Source organism: Protopterus annectens, chromosome 3.part0 (genome assembly GCF_019279795.1).
Source record: "Protopterus annectens isolate FY-2018-M chromosome 3.part0, PAN1.0, whole genome shotgun sequence".
Classification (NCBI taxonomy): domain Eukaryota; kingdom Metazoa; phylum Chordata; order Ceratodontiformes; family Protopteridae; genus Protopterus; species Protopterus annectens.
Genome location: NC_056731.1, coordinates 1,619,314,641 through 1,619,331,292, shown reverse-complemented (window position 1 = coordinate 1,619,331,292; position 16,652 = coordinate 1,619,314,641). Strand labels below are relative to the sequence as shown.

The window sequence follows — 16,652 nt, the reverse complement described above, 5'->3', positions numbered from 1 at the left end:
GAGCCAGAGAAGGATATTCCAGCAGTGCTGGGATTCTTGGTGGAGTTTGGAGCAGATTTTGAGCTGTGTTTAAGTGAATGCAAGTCTGATTTTGTTTTGCTGCCAGTCCTGCAGTGTAACATCTGAAGTATGAGGACAGCCCTGGGTCTTGTCTAGACTAGCCATATGCTTAAATATTTGGAGAACATCCCTCCACCATGACATTCACATATGCTTCAAGTTAACCAACTTCAGGTCTGGATAAGCATTTTGTCTGGGTCATTAGCTAGTGGAAATTTCATGTTTCATTGCTGGGAAAGATTGCACTGGTAAGGATTTTGTACTGTCCTATCTTTCTTATCTGTTTCATTATATTCCAGTGAGGAGCACCAGTAAAGTTCAGCTTAAAAATCATGAAATTGGGTGGTTAGTTTGATGTCTTTCAAGAATTCAACTGCAGTCATAACATATGGGTTGTCCTGCCTCAGGCAGCCCTCGGTCGGTCGGATTCCAAAGTCTGGGTCCGACGTCGGCTGATGTCGCATTTCTCTCCGACGTCAGAGCGGCTGGAGTACATAAGCATCAGCCGACGCCATCTTCTTCAGTCTTTCTTGCCGCGCGGTGCCCGAAGCAGAAGCAGTTCGCAAGTGCCGGTCGGTCAGCTCCTGTATTCTTCGATTCCGAAATCATCAAAAAAGCGAAGTACCACGTTGGGGACTTTTTCTTGCCTCAGCCGATGTCAGAAATTACTGAAAAAGTTAACAATTGTCTTTCTTGTGGTAAACAAATACCTCATAAGGATTTCCACTCTTACTGTCTTCCTTGCCTTGGCCCAGACCACGACGTCTCGGCCTGTGTAGCCTGTGCTTGCTTCAACAAGCGCACTCTCAGGTGCCGGGCGGAGTTCGCTGAAGATTTTTTCGGCGAAAAATTCGCTTACACAATGCCGTCGGAACTTCCGACATCGCAAACTCCCAAGAAACGAAAAGACCGGGACCGACATCCTCGGCCCGCGTCTACCACCGACTCCATGCCAAAACCTATCGCGGGTGCTCCGGTTCCCTCTGAGACGGTCTCTCCACCGCTCCGAACCGAAGACACCGCATTACCGACGACTCCGATTCCAGATATCACTCCGCCAGTTATTGATTTTCCTCCGGATACCGAAACCGAGGAAATGCCCGAGACCATTGCTGTAGACAAGGCCACTCCTGCACGTGGATCTGCCAGGCCTCCTATGGCCATGTCTATTAAGGCCTACACCAGGGCTAAGGCAGCCAGCAAAACAAAACATCTTACTACTAAAACCTTTCCTCAGCCTACTCCAGAGACACAGATTATGTCTATGGCTGCTGACTTAATTTCTATGATTAGAGGTTCACAGGCCCATCCTGAGAGAGGATCCCAGCCTCCTTCTGATAAAAGGCCCCGGGTTGAACCCTCTGACCCTATTCCGTCAGATGAGGACTCTGAGGGCTCTGTCCACTCTGATAGCCAGGAAGAGCTATTCCAGACCTATGAGGACTCGGATGCAGAGGATTCCATCCCCTCGGCCTCCCCTCCTGAGGATATTTCTTTTGGGGAAGTTCTGCATACCATGAGGGAACATTTCAAGTGGCAAGGCCAGGAATATTCTGATTCCAGAAAACGTTTTTGGACTTACCTTAAGAAGCCCCAGCACAGGCCCTTAGCTATTCCTCCTGTACTTGATGTTTTGGATGATTTATATTCTGACTCTAGTGTTACCCCTGACTCTCTTCCTCCTGCTCCAGCCAAGCCAGACAGGTATTACAGGGTCCCAGAAACTCATTCCCATTTATTCAGGGCCCATACTGCTGATTTGGAAACTATTTCTCAGGGGCCTAAAGGAGTTTCAGCTTCCACCTCTAAAAATCCATTGCCCACCAACAGGGAAGCTAGGTCATTAGAGAGATGGGGCAAAAAGGTTTACACATCCCCACTACCTTATCTATGAGAGCTTTGAATTGCCTTTTTCATATGTTACAATATCAGGATTTCCTGTTAGAAGATTTACAAAAAACATTGGCCACTCCTGATCCTTTAGACAGGAAGGCTTTGCAGGAAGCTGTACATAACACTCAGCAAGTAAGCAATCACTTCCTGCAGTGTGGATATGATGCACTGGAAGCTTCATGTAGGGCAGCTATGACAGGGGCAGTCATTCGTAGACATGCATGGTTAAAAGATCAACCTCTACCAGATCATGTAAAGGCAAAACTTCTGGATGCACCTTTGGAAAAGAACAAGCTTTTTAGTGCTAATGCTAAGGATGTGTTAAAGACAAGGAAAAAGCAAAATCAGTTCAGACGGTGAAAGATTTCCTCCAGGTTCAACCCCCCAGATTCAGTAGGAATTGGCCTTCAAAAAAACTGGTCCTTTCCTAATCCAGAAAAGTTTCAGAGCGGTAAAAACAGACGTGGCCGAGGAAGAGGCCAGTACAGAGGTCCTTACAGGGGACGACAATGGCAGCCAGGAAACCAAAGAAGTGGCGCAGGGGTTTCACCTACCCCACAGCCACAATCTCAATGACTTTCCTCTACTTCCGCCTACCAGGGAACAAATAGAAGCTCCCTTGGGCGGGAAATTATCTCTGTTTGCAGAAAATTGGCACAGACTGACAAAGGACAAATGGATTTTGGACATTATAGACCGAGGCTACAGGTTCCATTTTCATACCTTGCCAAGAAAACAAGGCATGCCAAACCTACCACAAAACCAGAGGGCAGAGGCTATCAAGCAAATCTCTCTGATAACTCAGATGAAAGCAATAGAAAGAGTTCCACAACAAGAACAAGGCCAGGGGTTTTACTCAAGACTGTTCCTTGTTCCAAGAAAAGAATCTCAATGGAGACCAATACTGGATTTGTCCGCATTAAATACCTTTCTCATAGTAACAAAGTTCAAAATGCTGACTCTACAGCAACTCCTTCCCATGCTGGGCAAGGGCTCTTGGCTGATTACTGTGGACCTCGAGGAGGCATACCTGCATGTCCCTATCAGACACAGCTGCAGAAGATACCTCAGATTTCTTGCAGGGCCAGAGCATTATCAATTCTCAGCATTGCCATTTGGCTTATCTACTGCGCCCAGAGTATTCACAAAATGCCTGGCTTCAGTATTTGCTCATTGCAGGCTCCAGGGGATCCAAATTTACCCGTACCTGGACGACTGCCTCATACAAGCGGACGACAAATTGATGTTGACAAAAAACTTGGACTATGTCATACGATTACTTCAAGCTCTGGGATACACAGTCAACTTCCAAAAGTCAAGACCGCAGCCATCCCAGCAAATAATCTTCTTAGGAGCCAAATTAGACACAGCCTCTCAAATGGCTTACCTGACAGAAGACAAGCAAAAGAAGTTAACTCATTACTTCAAAGGTTTAGCAAAACTCACCCAGATGACTGCAAGGAGATTCCTACAGGCCCTGGGTTACATGGCATCCTGCATTCTCCTAGTTCCATTAGCAAGACTACACATGAGAAAGCTTCAATGGTACCTAAAAAGCATTTGGTCTCAGCACAGCAACAACTTGGAGACAACCATACTGCTCATTCCATGCCTACAAAAGGAATTCCTATGGTGGGCCTTGGTGTGCCAGGCAAACACAGGTATGTCATTCAAAAAACCACAAATAACACAGACCATGACCACAGACGCCTCAGACCTTGGATGGGGGGCGCACATGGAAGGCAGGTGTATACAAGGACAATGGTCTCAAAAGGAAACACATCTGCATATAAATCAAAAGGAAATGCTGGCAGTAATGCATGCCATCGAGGCCTTTCAACACCAACTTCAACAAGGCCATTTACTGATACGGACAGACAACACCACTGTGATGTGGTATATAAACAAGCAAGGGGGCACCCACTCTTACCCACTTTGCAGACTGACAATGCATCTTTGGGAAAAATCACTGAGCCTAAACATCCAGTTACAATCCCAGTTTGTTCCAGGCAAAGACAATGTGCTGGCGGACAGCCTAAGCAGGAATTTCACAGATCCACACGAGTGGAGGTTACATCCGAAGATCTTCACACAACTCACTTCGACATGGGGCAGGCCAGAAGTAGACCTATTTGCCTCTCACCTCAACCATCATCTACAAAAATTCTGCACAAGGACATACCATCCAAAAGCTTGGAAAATAGATGCACTCTCATTCAACTGGAACTTCCTAACAATCTATGCATTCCCACCTCTGCCACTGATGACCTCAGTATTACTAAAGATCAAAGCAGAGAGACCCAAGGGAATCATAATAGCTCCGGACTGGCCAAGACAACACTGGTACCCACTACTACGGAGCATATGTCACACCAGGAGGTGGGCCCTTCCCCAATGGCCTCTACTTTTGACTCAACACAATCTCAAAACCGTGCATCCAAACCTTCAGACACTGCAGCTAACAGCCTGGGAGATCCCATAAATAACCTCAACCTATCTCTCTCCAAGGAAGTTCAGCGGATACTAACAGAGGCTCGAAGACCATCCACCAGAAAGGTTTACTTAGCAAAATGGAAGAGATTCAGCAATTGGAATACCAGCAAGGGACATGATGCATCATTGTTGAACATCCCACTCATCTTGGAATATTTGGCGGATATGCTAAAGAACGGCCTCTCATATTCTTCCATAAAGATACATGCATCAGCTATTTCAGCTAGATATAACACTGATCCTCCTGTCTTTTCATACCCTTTGCTAAGGCAATTCCTCAGGGGAATCAAGAACATCAAGCCACCAAGAAAGGCCCCAGTGCCAGCCTGGGACCTCAATTTTGTCCTAGAAAAACTGACTCTACCTCCATTTGAGCCAGCAGCTTCAGTTGACTTGCAATTTCTCTCATGGAAGGCAGCTTTCCTGTTGGCAATTACCTCAGCAAGAAGGGTTTCGGAACTACAGGCCCTAATGGCAATACCACCGTTCATAATTTTTCACAGGGACAGGGTTTCATTAAGGACAAACCGTACTTTTATGCCAAAGGTGGTATCTAGGGTTTCTTTAAATCAAGCTATTCATCTGCCTGCTTTCTTCCCCAATCCTGAGAATAAGGGGGAAAGACTGTTACATACCTTGGACATTCACAGACAACTTCGATACTACCTGGACAGAACCAAGGCCAGTAGGAAGTCTGAACAACTTTTTGTAGCTTACGCCCCTGCAGTCCAAGGAAAAGCAATTTCAAAACAGACTATTTCAAAATGGATTGGACATTGCATCAGATTTTGTTATTCCTTTCATGGAAAGACTGTTCCAGCCAATGTCAGACCACATTCCACAAGAGCTACAGCCACCTCTACAGCATTCTTAAGAGGGGTGCCGACTAAGGACATTCTAGAAGCTGCTACATGGAGCTCCGTGCATACATTCTCCAAACACTACAATCTCCCTCTGTACTCCAGATCCAGAGCAGGCTTTGCTTCAGCAGTCCTGCAGGGTTTGATTGCCACACCATCTTTTTCCTAGAGCATACCTCCTCCCCCAGCTAAGCTATGGTATTCTACCCATATGTTATGACTGCAGTTGCATTCTTGAAGGCAGATGTTCTTCGTCTTCCATTGCTGCAGTCCTACTATTGGGTGGGTATAGTCCATCCAGTCGCCCCCCCCAGAGTATAGGGGTATATGTCGGTCAGCGGCGCGCGATTATGGAGCTGGCGATCAGTCGTCAGAAGTACATGACGCGCGTCATATCCTCAGTCTTTTTGCCGCTTTTGATCCGATGCAGAAGCAGAAGAGGTGGAGCCAGAGGTTTTGCCAGGAGTTTCTATAGAGTCTCAGGCAGAAACTTTACTGTTTACAGATGTACTCTCAGGAGGCAGGCCAGGCTGAGGGGGCTTCTCAGGTAATTTCTCTTCCCTCTTCCCAAAGTATTGTCAGTTTCACATGCTGAAATATCAAAATTATCTCCTTTCACAATTGAAATCTAAGGTGATGCTTTGAAGGACAACTGTCTCTTTTCAAAGGAATTGGAATTTAATTACTCAAAGACAGATGGTGTTGACATCATCTCTACCAGTCCCTGTCAGAAATTCAGGCAAGGTTTCTGCCAGGACTGGCAGAACTCCTTAGCAGATGTGTTAAGCAGACAATCATGGATCCCCACAAGGAAACTTCATGTATTTCAGAAATTGACAGTGTCATGGGAACTCCAGACATAGATCTGTTAAACTTCTCCACTAAACCACCAGCTGCCACAGTTTTGCAAAAGGGGTCATCACACAGCTTGGAAAGTGGATGCTGTCAAATGGAAGAGATTTTTTTTTTGGAGTAAAGCAAGAAATTTGAGATTTCTGATTTTTATTATGAGTATGGCAATTCAATATCTTACTGAGGTTACTGGACAGGGTCTGTCCTTTCTTCCAAGATCATTCATGCTGCAGCAATCTCAGCTCACATAGTACAGTTTTGTACCTACCATAAATGTAGATGTCCGATTCCATTGCTGCAGTCCAATTTCTCCCTTCTTCTCCCCTCTGGGGGTTTGGGTGGTTGTGATACCTGCTTCTCTTTTTTTACATTTATGGGTAGGTACAAAACTGTACTTTTTGTACCTACCGCCAATGTAGACATGCAACTGCAGTCGGATTTTCCCTCCCTCCATACCCCTCTATGCCTAGGATCCACTCCTATCCCTGTTTCTCTTAGCTGGGGATATCTGTTATGGTGTATTTGTTTTATTAATCATTTATTTCTCTGGAATCCTGTTTTTGTCTTCCAATTTGATTACAGCCTTCCTTGGAGGGCACCTGGCATCTGGGGCAAGAAACACTGAAGAAGATGGCGTCGGCTGATGCTTATGTACTCCAGCTGCTCTGACGTCGGAGAGAAATGCGACATCAGCCGCCGGACCCAGACTTTGGAATCCGGCCGACCGAGGGCTGCCTGAGGCAGGACAACCCATATGTTATGACTGCAGTTGCATGTCTATCGGACATCTACATTTATGGTAGGTACAAAACTATACTTTTCTGATAGTAAGAGGAGGGAGGGTATCTAAGATGATATAGACCACTGTGTTCATAAATTTCGGACATAATACACTGCAGCCTTCATGTTGGTCCATCTGTTTGTGAACTATGCCCTAAAGTTCCAATTTTGACACAGAATCCAGGCTACTCAATGCTAGTTCCTCCAGGGCCTTGGCCTGCTTTCCCCAGTGGCTTCCTAAACAGTTAAGTTGCTGGTACAGTCTGACAATTGGTTAGCTTCAGACCCGGAGACATTTGTATGGAATAGTCTCCTATGAACAAATGTGGGGTTTTGTGCTTCATTTATAGGGTAGCTGAGAGTTAAAGGTGGAAGGGTGCCCATTGAATGACCCTATTTTGGCTGCAACAAGAGTAAATAGGGTTGAAGATGTTTTGCAGCAACTTGATGGCTGATGAACCTTTGCCTTCTTTCATTATTTAAAAGATGAGTAGAACCTACCCAAGACATCTGTGTGTAGAGGTCTTAAATTTAGGTATGTCTTTATGTGCTCTTGTTTGAAACTACTACTGTATGTCCCATGTTTCATTTCTGTGCAGTTTGTGGCTGTAAGCCATTGGTTAAAGCGAAGCACCTGCATTGAAGGCATTTGTGACATATCAGTTTTTTTAACAGAGTCATTTGAAAGCAGCAACCTTGGAAAGGTTGTTGGTGAGCCGCAGTCAAAACAGTCAAAATCTTACTTGCCTGTGCTAACTTCTTAAATTTAAGACTAACTCGTATCTTTTCCAAAAATCAGTATGGCTTTGGATGAAAAGGTACTGGTCTCCAGCGCATATTGTGGCCAATGCATTTTCCCAGAGGTAACATTTGTTCTGCCTGCCATGGATTCAGTGTGGATGTAATGTGTAAATTTTGGACCTGCCATAAGATACAAGACGTACGAGTGCATTTTATGACTAGTTAGATGTTTTGAGAGGAACAGAGTCAGAAATGCAGGAGGCAGTTTTTCAGGAGGGCTGGCGAGGTCTTATAATTTTTGTTTAGCGGCAACAATTATAGCTTCTGTGATTATCTTTGGTAATCCACTTCTGATCCTTTCCTGCCAGAAGCAGTAGACTTTAATTCTCCTGAGGCTTGTCTATGAATAAAGAAACTGGGCAGCATTTTGATGGTAGGGATTAAGTGAACTTCAACAAATATATTTACGCCAATTGATCCTTGGCATAAATATTTAGTATTTTGTGCTCTCAATTGATTTGTATTCTTTGTAACTGTTTTAATCAGTAAATGGGTTAAACTGTATACTGATTTACCTTTTAATTACATATTGGCAATCTTTATTTTTATCTGGTATTTGGGTTTATTACATGCTTGTTCCAGTGTTTTGGTGTTTGTGCCATAGTGTTAGTAAAGCTGTTGTGATGGGGGAAGTAAGAAAGCAATCTCTGAGACTCTTTCCATACACTGACTGCAGCATTGAAATATGAAAAAAGTAGCTAATCTGTGTATGTATCGTGCTGTAACAGCAGATATTTGAATGCTTTCACTGTTAGTCTTAATTTCCTTTCATTCCCAGTCTTGCTAAGGGGTAATTTCAGTCCGCTGTGGGGGTATCTCTGAACCCTCCCACACACACACACTTTTCCTACACTTTTCCCCTTTGTTTTTCTTTTTTCAGACCTACCCCCCTCTGTCCAGTATCCTGACAAGGCCTACATTTTTGTCAGGGTATTGTCATTGCAAGAGATAACCTTTTCAGAGATATCTTTAGTTCCAGCCTTTGCTTGTGCAAGAGAACTGAAGGTGGTGCGGGCACATGCCCCTTTTTACTAGGACAAGCCAATGTCCACCTTGCATGAGGGAGTAAGGATGTTTGACTTTGAAAATGAGAGTGAATGTCAGACTGTACCTGCATTCTGCAATCGATCTGTCTGATGTGTGGGAATAGATCTCGCAGTTTTTTGCACCAAAGGCTACCTGTTGCACATTTTCCATTCTCTGCTTTATCCTTTGACCTCTGTACTGCCCTAAGGGTATTCATCAAATGCCTAGCTCCTGTGATTGCTTTTTGCGGGATTCGGGGGATCCAAGTATTTCCTTACTTAGACAACCTCCTGTTTCAGGCATCCTCTCCAGAGATCATGTTGCAAAATCTTCATTGTGCCATTTCCCTTCTGCAAAGTCGGGGGTTCACAATAAACTTCAAAGTGTCTTTTTTGACTCCTTCTCAAGACCATGTTTTCTGAGTGTGGGATTTAGACAGTGCTTGTGCTGGCATCTCTGCCTCCTCCCAAGTTGTTGACTCTCATTTTCTTCTTCTTCTTTCAAAGTCTTCTTTCTCTAATGTCTATTACAGCCAGGGAGTTTTTGAGAGCTCAGGCATTTATGGCATCCACCATCCCTATGCTCCCTCTAGCCGAACTCCACCTGAGAAAATTTCAGTTGTTCCTGAAGTGAGTTTGGCTCCAGCATGCGTGTACTCTAGATTCTGTAGCTCCTCCTCTTCCCTGTCTAAAGAAGGAACTTCTCTGGTGGATTCAACAGTTGTCTTTCATCCACCTCTTCTATCTCAGGAGCTGTTCACAGATGCTGCAGATGTGGGATGGGGAGCAGCTTTTGGCTCCCTAAAGGTGCAGGGGGTTTGGTGCCCTCTCCAACAGAAGGAGCACATCAGTGTCAGAGATAAGAGCCCTTCTGCTGGCTCTTCAGGCTTTTCATCCTGTTTTCTTTCTAGAACCTCTCAAGGTGTTTACAGACAACACCACAGTGATGTAGCATGTAAACAAACTGGGGACGATGACAAGATTTTCTTTGATGGTTGGCACTTTTGGTATGGGATCTTGCTGTCCAGTATCAAGTGACTCATTAGGCAGTCTATATTCCCTCAGGTCAAAACATTGTGGCAGACACTTTAAACAGCTCCTTAACTCAATTCCATGATTGGTTTCTTCACAGGGATGTGTTCTTGGCCATTGTCCACCAGTGGGCTACTTTCATATAGGTATGTTTGCCTCCCCCTCTGAACAGACCGCATCCTTTATTTTGTGCTAGAGTCCCAATTCCCCTGGTGTGGAAGGTGGATGGCCTTCTCTTTTTCTTGGAAGGGGATGTTTCTTTATGCTTTCCCTCCCTTTCCCCTAATTTAAAAAGCCCTTTTCAAAATTCAGCAGGACACTCACAGAATATTTTTGATGACTCCCTTTTGGCAGATACAGCTTTGGTTTCCTCCTCCTTCTGCATTTAGCTAAGAGCAGCATCACAAGTTACCTCACAGGGTGGACCTACTTGGACAATACAAGGGATCTCTCCTCCATCCCCACTTGTCCACTCTTCAACAGACTCTGAGGGTAATAGGATTTTGATTCCACATAGACACCTTTTTTTCTGAGGACATGCTTAGGGTCCTGCAGAGGAGGCCAGGAAACCCAATACTAAGAAATTCTACTTATCTAAATGGAAGAAGTATTCTGTCTGGTGTCTTTTACGTAACCTGAATCCAATTTTTGTGGATGTTCCTTTGGTACTGTCTTATCTGTGTGAATTGTTCAATGCTGGGTTGACTTATTCTTCTGTTAAGGCCCACTTATCAGCTGTTTCTGCTTGTCTGCTTTTACCTCCTCTTTTAGCTTCTAGATTTGAAGCTAAACAATTCCTTAAAGACATCCTTCATATTTGGCCTCCCAGGAAGCCTGTTCCTCTTCCCTGGTATCTTAATTTTGTTTTGGGGAAATTAACTGTTTCTTTCTGAGCCTGCAGCGTCAGCTTCCTTGCAACATTACTCTTGGAAGACTGTTTTTTGTTGGCCCTGATTTCTACCAGACAGGTGTCTGAGCTTCAAGCCCTTATGGCCTGTCCTCCTGTTTTAGTGTTTCATAAGGACAGGGTGTCCTTGCGTACTAATCCTTTTATGCCCAAGGTGGTGAATGAGTTGTCACTTAATCAGTCTGTTCATTTGCATACCTTTTCCCTTCTCCAAAATCTGTTCGTGAGAAGGTACTGCACACATTGGATGTGCATTGATAACTCAGGTTTTATTTGGAGAAGACTATTAAGAAATCTGATCAGCTCTTTGTTTCCTTTCATCCCAGGTCTTTGGAATTGGCTGTATCCAAGCAGACTGTTTCTTGGATTTCAAAATCTATTTTTTTGTTATGTCTTTCATGGTAAGGGCCTTTCTTCTGTAAAGATTCATTCCACTAGAATTGTGGGTTCTCCTGATGATTTTTTTTTCAAGGGTTTGGATACTAACTCTATTGATGAGGCAGCTACCTGGAGTTCTGTGCATACTTTTACCAAGCACTGCAGGTTGGATGGAATTTCCAGAGCTAGAGCTGGTTTTGCTAGGGGCATCCTTCATGCCTTCCTAGAGAGCTGTGCTGGTCCTTCCTTCTCCTAAGTTTCTTCAGCACTCTCCCTCATGTTATGAATACTGAAACAGTGAAATGGAAGGGCAGAGTACAGTTGTGTAAAATCTTACCATAACAGTAGATGTCCTTCTCTTCACTGTTGCATTATTCATTCCCTCCCTCCTCCCCTGGTCCTTTTCTTTTCTGGATGTACTGGTCACCTCTTGGTTTTCCTTTAGCTTGGCATTCCTACTGGGTCTGTCAGTTCTGAGGATGGTATGTCCAAATGTCACTTTATGCCCTATATTATGCGAGGAGCATACATGTGATGTATGATGCACCTTAAGGCAGCCTAAAGGCGTTGGTATACTGGCCAGGTGTCAGGCTGCCCATGGCAGGGGATCCCTCATGTTATGCATTCTACAACAGTGAAGAGAATGACATCTTAGCATTATGGTAAGATTTTACACAACTGTACTTCAGGATTAAGCAGTTTGAAATCTGTTCTTTCTAAACAGGCAGTTTCTACTTCTGCTTTAAGTACTACCATTATGATGATAGAATCTGTCAAGAGTTTTCAAGGAACTTTCTGATCCTACTACCAACGTTAAGGAATCTGTCACATTATCATCTCTGCTGGATATGGAGTCGTGTGTTAAGAAGTTTTTTCATTTAGTTTGTAGAATAGCAATATTACCTAGCATTGATTATGGCATAATGAGGGAACGTACTCACAAGCGAGGAGTGTGTGTTGAGCAGATGGAAAGAGTACTTTGAGAGGTTGATGAATGAAGAGAATGAGTGGGAGAGAAGGTTGGATGATGTGCGGATAGTGAATCATGAAGTGCAGTGGATTAGCAAGGAGAAAGTAAGGATAGCTTTGAAGAGGATGAAGAACGGAAAGGCTGTTGGTCCAGATTACATGCCTGTGGAAGCATGGAGGTGTTTAGGTGAAATGGCAGTGGAGTTTTTAACTAGATTGTTTAATGAAATTGAGAGGATGCCTGAGGAATGGAGAAAGTGTTTTGGTACCGATTTTTAAGAATAAGGGTAATGTGCACAGCTGTAGTAACTACAGAGGGATTAAACTGATCAGTCACAGCATGAAGTTATGGGAAAGAGTAGTGGAAGCTAGGTTAAGAAGGGAGGTGATGATTAGTGATCAGCAGTATGGTTTCATGCCAGGAAAGAGTTGCATAGTGTCTTTGTGGATTTAGAGAAAGCATATGACAGGGTCCCTAGAGAGGAGTTGTGGTATTGTATGAGGAAGTCGGGAGTGTCAGAGAAGTATGTAAGAGTGGTACAGGATATGTACGAGGGTAGTGTGACAATGGTGAGGTCTGCGGTGGGAGTGATGGATGCGTTTAAGGTGGAGGTGGGATTACATCAAGGATCAGCTCTGAGCCCTTTCTTATTTGCAATGGTGATGGACAGGTTGACAGACGAGATCAGACAGGAGGCCCCGTGGACTATGATGTTTACAGATGACATTGTGATCTGTAGTGAGAGTAGGGAACAGATGGAGGAGACCCTGGAGAGGTGGAGATATGCTCTAGAGAGAAGAGGAATGAAGGTCAGCAGGACTAAGACAGAATATATGTGTGTGAATGAGAGGGAGAATAGAGGAATGGTGAGGATGCAGGGAGTAGAGGTGGCAAAGGTGGATGAGTTTAAGTACTTGGGATCAACAGTTTAGAGTAATGGTGAGTGTGGAAGAGAGGTGAAGAAGAGAGTGCAGGCAGGATGGCGTGGGTGGAGAGAGTGTCAGGAGTGATTTGTGACAGACGAGTACCAGTAAGAGTGAAAGGGAAGGTCTACAAGAGGGTAGTGAGACCAGCTGTGTTATATGGGTTGGAGACAGTGGCACTGACAAAAAGGCAGGAGTCAGAGCTTGACATGGCAGAGTTGAAGATGTTAAGATTTGCACTGGGTGAGACGAGGATGGACAGGATTAGGAATAAGTATATTAGAGGCTCAGCCCAGGTTGGAGGGTTTGGAGACAAAGCCAGAGAGGCAAGATTACATTGGTTTGGACATGTGCTGAGGAGGGATGCAGAGTATATTGGTAAAAAGATGCTAAGGATGAAGCTGTCGGGTAACAGGAAAAGAGGGAGGCCTAAGATGAGGTTTATGGATGTGATGAGAGAGGACATGCAGGTGGTTGGTGTGACAGAGCAAGATGCAGAGGACAGGAAGAAATGGAAACAGTTGATCTGCTGTGGCGACGCCTAACGGGAGCACCCGAAAGAAGAAGATTATAACAAGCTGTTTGAGGCTGTTGTAAGAGTGCAAGGAAAGAGTTTTTGTCCATTTCCATCCTTTAATTTTATACTGGAGCCGAGCTATTATTTTTTTGTTACAGGCTCATGTTTTACTATAGCTAGCACCAGTTGTGATATTACTAAAGCCTCTGTCTTTGCTGACCTTGTGTCCTCAGGCCTTGAGTTACTCATTTTATTTTCAGGCATCAGTCTTGCCATTGCCAGTCATTTCCCTACAACGTCTGGCATTCCCAATACTGAACACTTAGACATTGCATCTTAATATGTGCTGTGCTGGTATTGTGCCCTTGGTCACCTCAATATTTAGTAATTCTGATGGGAGTGCCTTCTTTGCTGATCTCACTGGAATATTCCCCCATTACCCATCATCCTGCCCTCTCTTAATGGGTGCCTATACCAGTCAGGGACTTCCTTCCCAAAGTTCGCTTTATTTGGCAGACTCGTACATTATCGGTGCTCCTGCAGAGTCCTCCACGGAGGTCTTTGGTATTAGATTGAGTTTAGTACTCATCTGATTCAAACCTACATCACAAAAGGCCTAGGGAAAAAAATCTTCAAAAAGCAAAACGTCAACAATCCGTTCCTCATTTGAAGGTTTAGACAAGGAAGAAAAACCCAAGGTATGAGAGTTTCTTTGCAGTTAATGTAGCAGGGCTAGACACGTGACCCCCTGTGGGCTTTGAACTAACTTGTGTATATGGCATATTTTCAGAGAGATCTGGCCATGGAAACTAAAATTTGAAGACCCAGGCTGCTATCTCCTCAATCATAAGTAGTCTTTATGGTATGCATTTTGTATAAAATGGCAGATGGTTCTGCTAGAGCAGTAGACTCCAACATTGACTAGCATCAGCACTCGTCTGCATCATGAAGACTTTGCTGAGGGGCATCGTCAACTTTGTTTTCTGCCCTCATTGTGCTTCTCATCTTTAGCAAAGTTTAACAGCCTCTTGAAAGTATGAAATGCTGGGCAGAATGCTCTCTGTACTCTGTAAGTGAAGTTGCATCCTCCACAGTGTTCTTTAAAAAAGATGCATGTCAGACGATAACTCATGAGATTTAGATGTGGCATATACAGTAGCAGCATGTTGGAGAAGGAGTAGTCCCATCAGTGTGAATGCAGAAGGTAAAAATGCTCAGCCTTTGCTGGAAGGCCACAGCACCAAGGAGGACAACAGTTGATGTCCTTCTGTTCCCATGATGCAGTATTCCGTACATATGGGTTTTCTCCTCTTGATACCCGAAGGTCCGGTCAGTATACAAAAGGTTTTGGTCACTGTATGGTGCGTGGGGCATCTGACATGGCTAACAGAGCATGGGCCATAATTCTAAAAAGAATCTGGATAAACAGATGGGAATTGTAAATTCACTCCCGGAGTACGCCCATGTCCCTTATGGACAGAGGCAGTCTGTAAAGTGACTCAGGGCTCCCATACCCAAAGACCCACTATCCTGATATTACCCAATCCCATGTCTGGGGAATTAAGATATGATGTAAAATATCTGGTTATTGCTGGCTATGCTTTTAAAGGCTGTTGTGCTGTTAGCCTAGTAGTCACCTATGAGCAATATGGTTTTCTGCAGAGAGAGTTGTATACTCCAGACTGCCCCATCCTTTATGCCAGTAACACCTGCAGAGACCAACTTAAATGAATGGGTTAATTTCCTAGTCTTTTTTCCTCCTCTGCAAAGAAGTAGGAGTACCTCCTCTGGTGCATACATGTTCACAGGATACTGAGATTCTACTCAAATTGAACATAAGACTTAAAGAAAAGTGAACAGCTGTTAATTTCTTGTACCCCCACAAATACTTTCTTGTGGTTTTCAGACTGTGTTAAATGCTGATACCTCAGGGGAGTCAAAATGTTTGTCTTTTCGGCTTTTCCCAGGTAGGGGTCGCCACAGCAGAACTCCGGTCAGCTAATGATTGGCAGTAGATTTTTATGGTGCCAAGTTGCCAGTCCGATGCCGAAGCTTCAGCGAAGGCCCGCCCATTCATGCATGTCTTTCAGAGGCCACTCGTCCGTGGGGAGGACATGCAGACTCCACACACAGGGCACTCCAGCCGAGAATCGAACAGGAGAACCTCTTGCTGTGAGGCAACAACGCTACCGCTGTACCACCGTGGGTAACTAGGAGTCAAAATGTCGTACACACCCTTTATAGGCCCTTTGTCCACAACAATAGATTTACTTCCACAGTATTCCTTTGGTAAGCCTCATTCAGTGTGATTACTTTATAGCAGCTACATGATCAAACTTTAACACCATTGCTAGACACTAAACTATACATCATCTGCTTGCTATTCTGAATATCTTTTTGCACTGCCAGACGCACACTACATGATTGCTTTGGGATTCTTCCCATTATTGATAACTGTAGCAGTGAATACTACAATGAACATAGCATAGCTGTTTAAGGAACTTGCCATAAATGCTGATGCTTGAGTAAATTCAGTGTTGAAGTCCAGGTTCCCTCCTACCTTCCCCTTTTTCTTCTCTGCTGACCCTTGGGTTGGAGTGAGTACCAATTTTATCCATTTTCACCATCCTCCTTGTTTCCCTAGCAGGACTCCTCCCTAATTAGACTACACCATACTGCCTGGAGAAAAAGATTAGAGACCTTGGGTGTGGATTTGTGGCATGAGATTGGCCATTTCTCATCCATTTAGGCTCTGGCACTGGGGTCTTCTCATCCGGCCCTACCAGGGGGAAGAATAATCTGAGGATGGCATTAGCTGACACCCCTCTTATACGCCTACATCCTTATATGAAATTGGTAGTGATTCTTTCAGAGCCTTGTTAGAAGGTATAGCTCTGGAAGTTGGGTCAGGCTACCTGCAGGCAGTGTATCCCATTATTGATGGCTACAGCAGTGAATGTGCTGTAGCAATTGGAGATACGGATGAAGAGAATCATGACAGAGTCAAGGGAGGGAGCTCTAGCTTTAAGAGCACTGAATGCTGTGTGATCCTAATGCCTGCAACATATAGTCCTGCATGTTATCAAATATGGACACACGTCTTACAAATCTGTATTTATAAAAAGTTCATTTCTTGTGTGTGTGTGTGTGTGTGTGTGTGT

General features: G+C 44.3%; 1 protein-coding gene across 1 annotated transcript in view; it reads left to right on the top strand.

The window, feature by feature from the left end:
- Positions 1–16,652, top strand: part of UBR5 (ubiquitin protein ligase E3 component n-recognin 5) — a 3,965,620-nt gene that overhangs the window by 945,873 nt on the left and 3,003,095 nt on the right. The window lies entirely within an intron of this gene.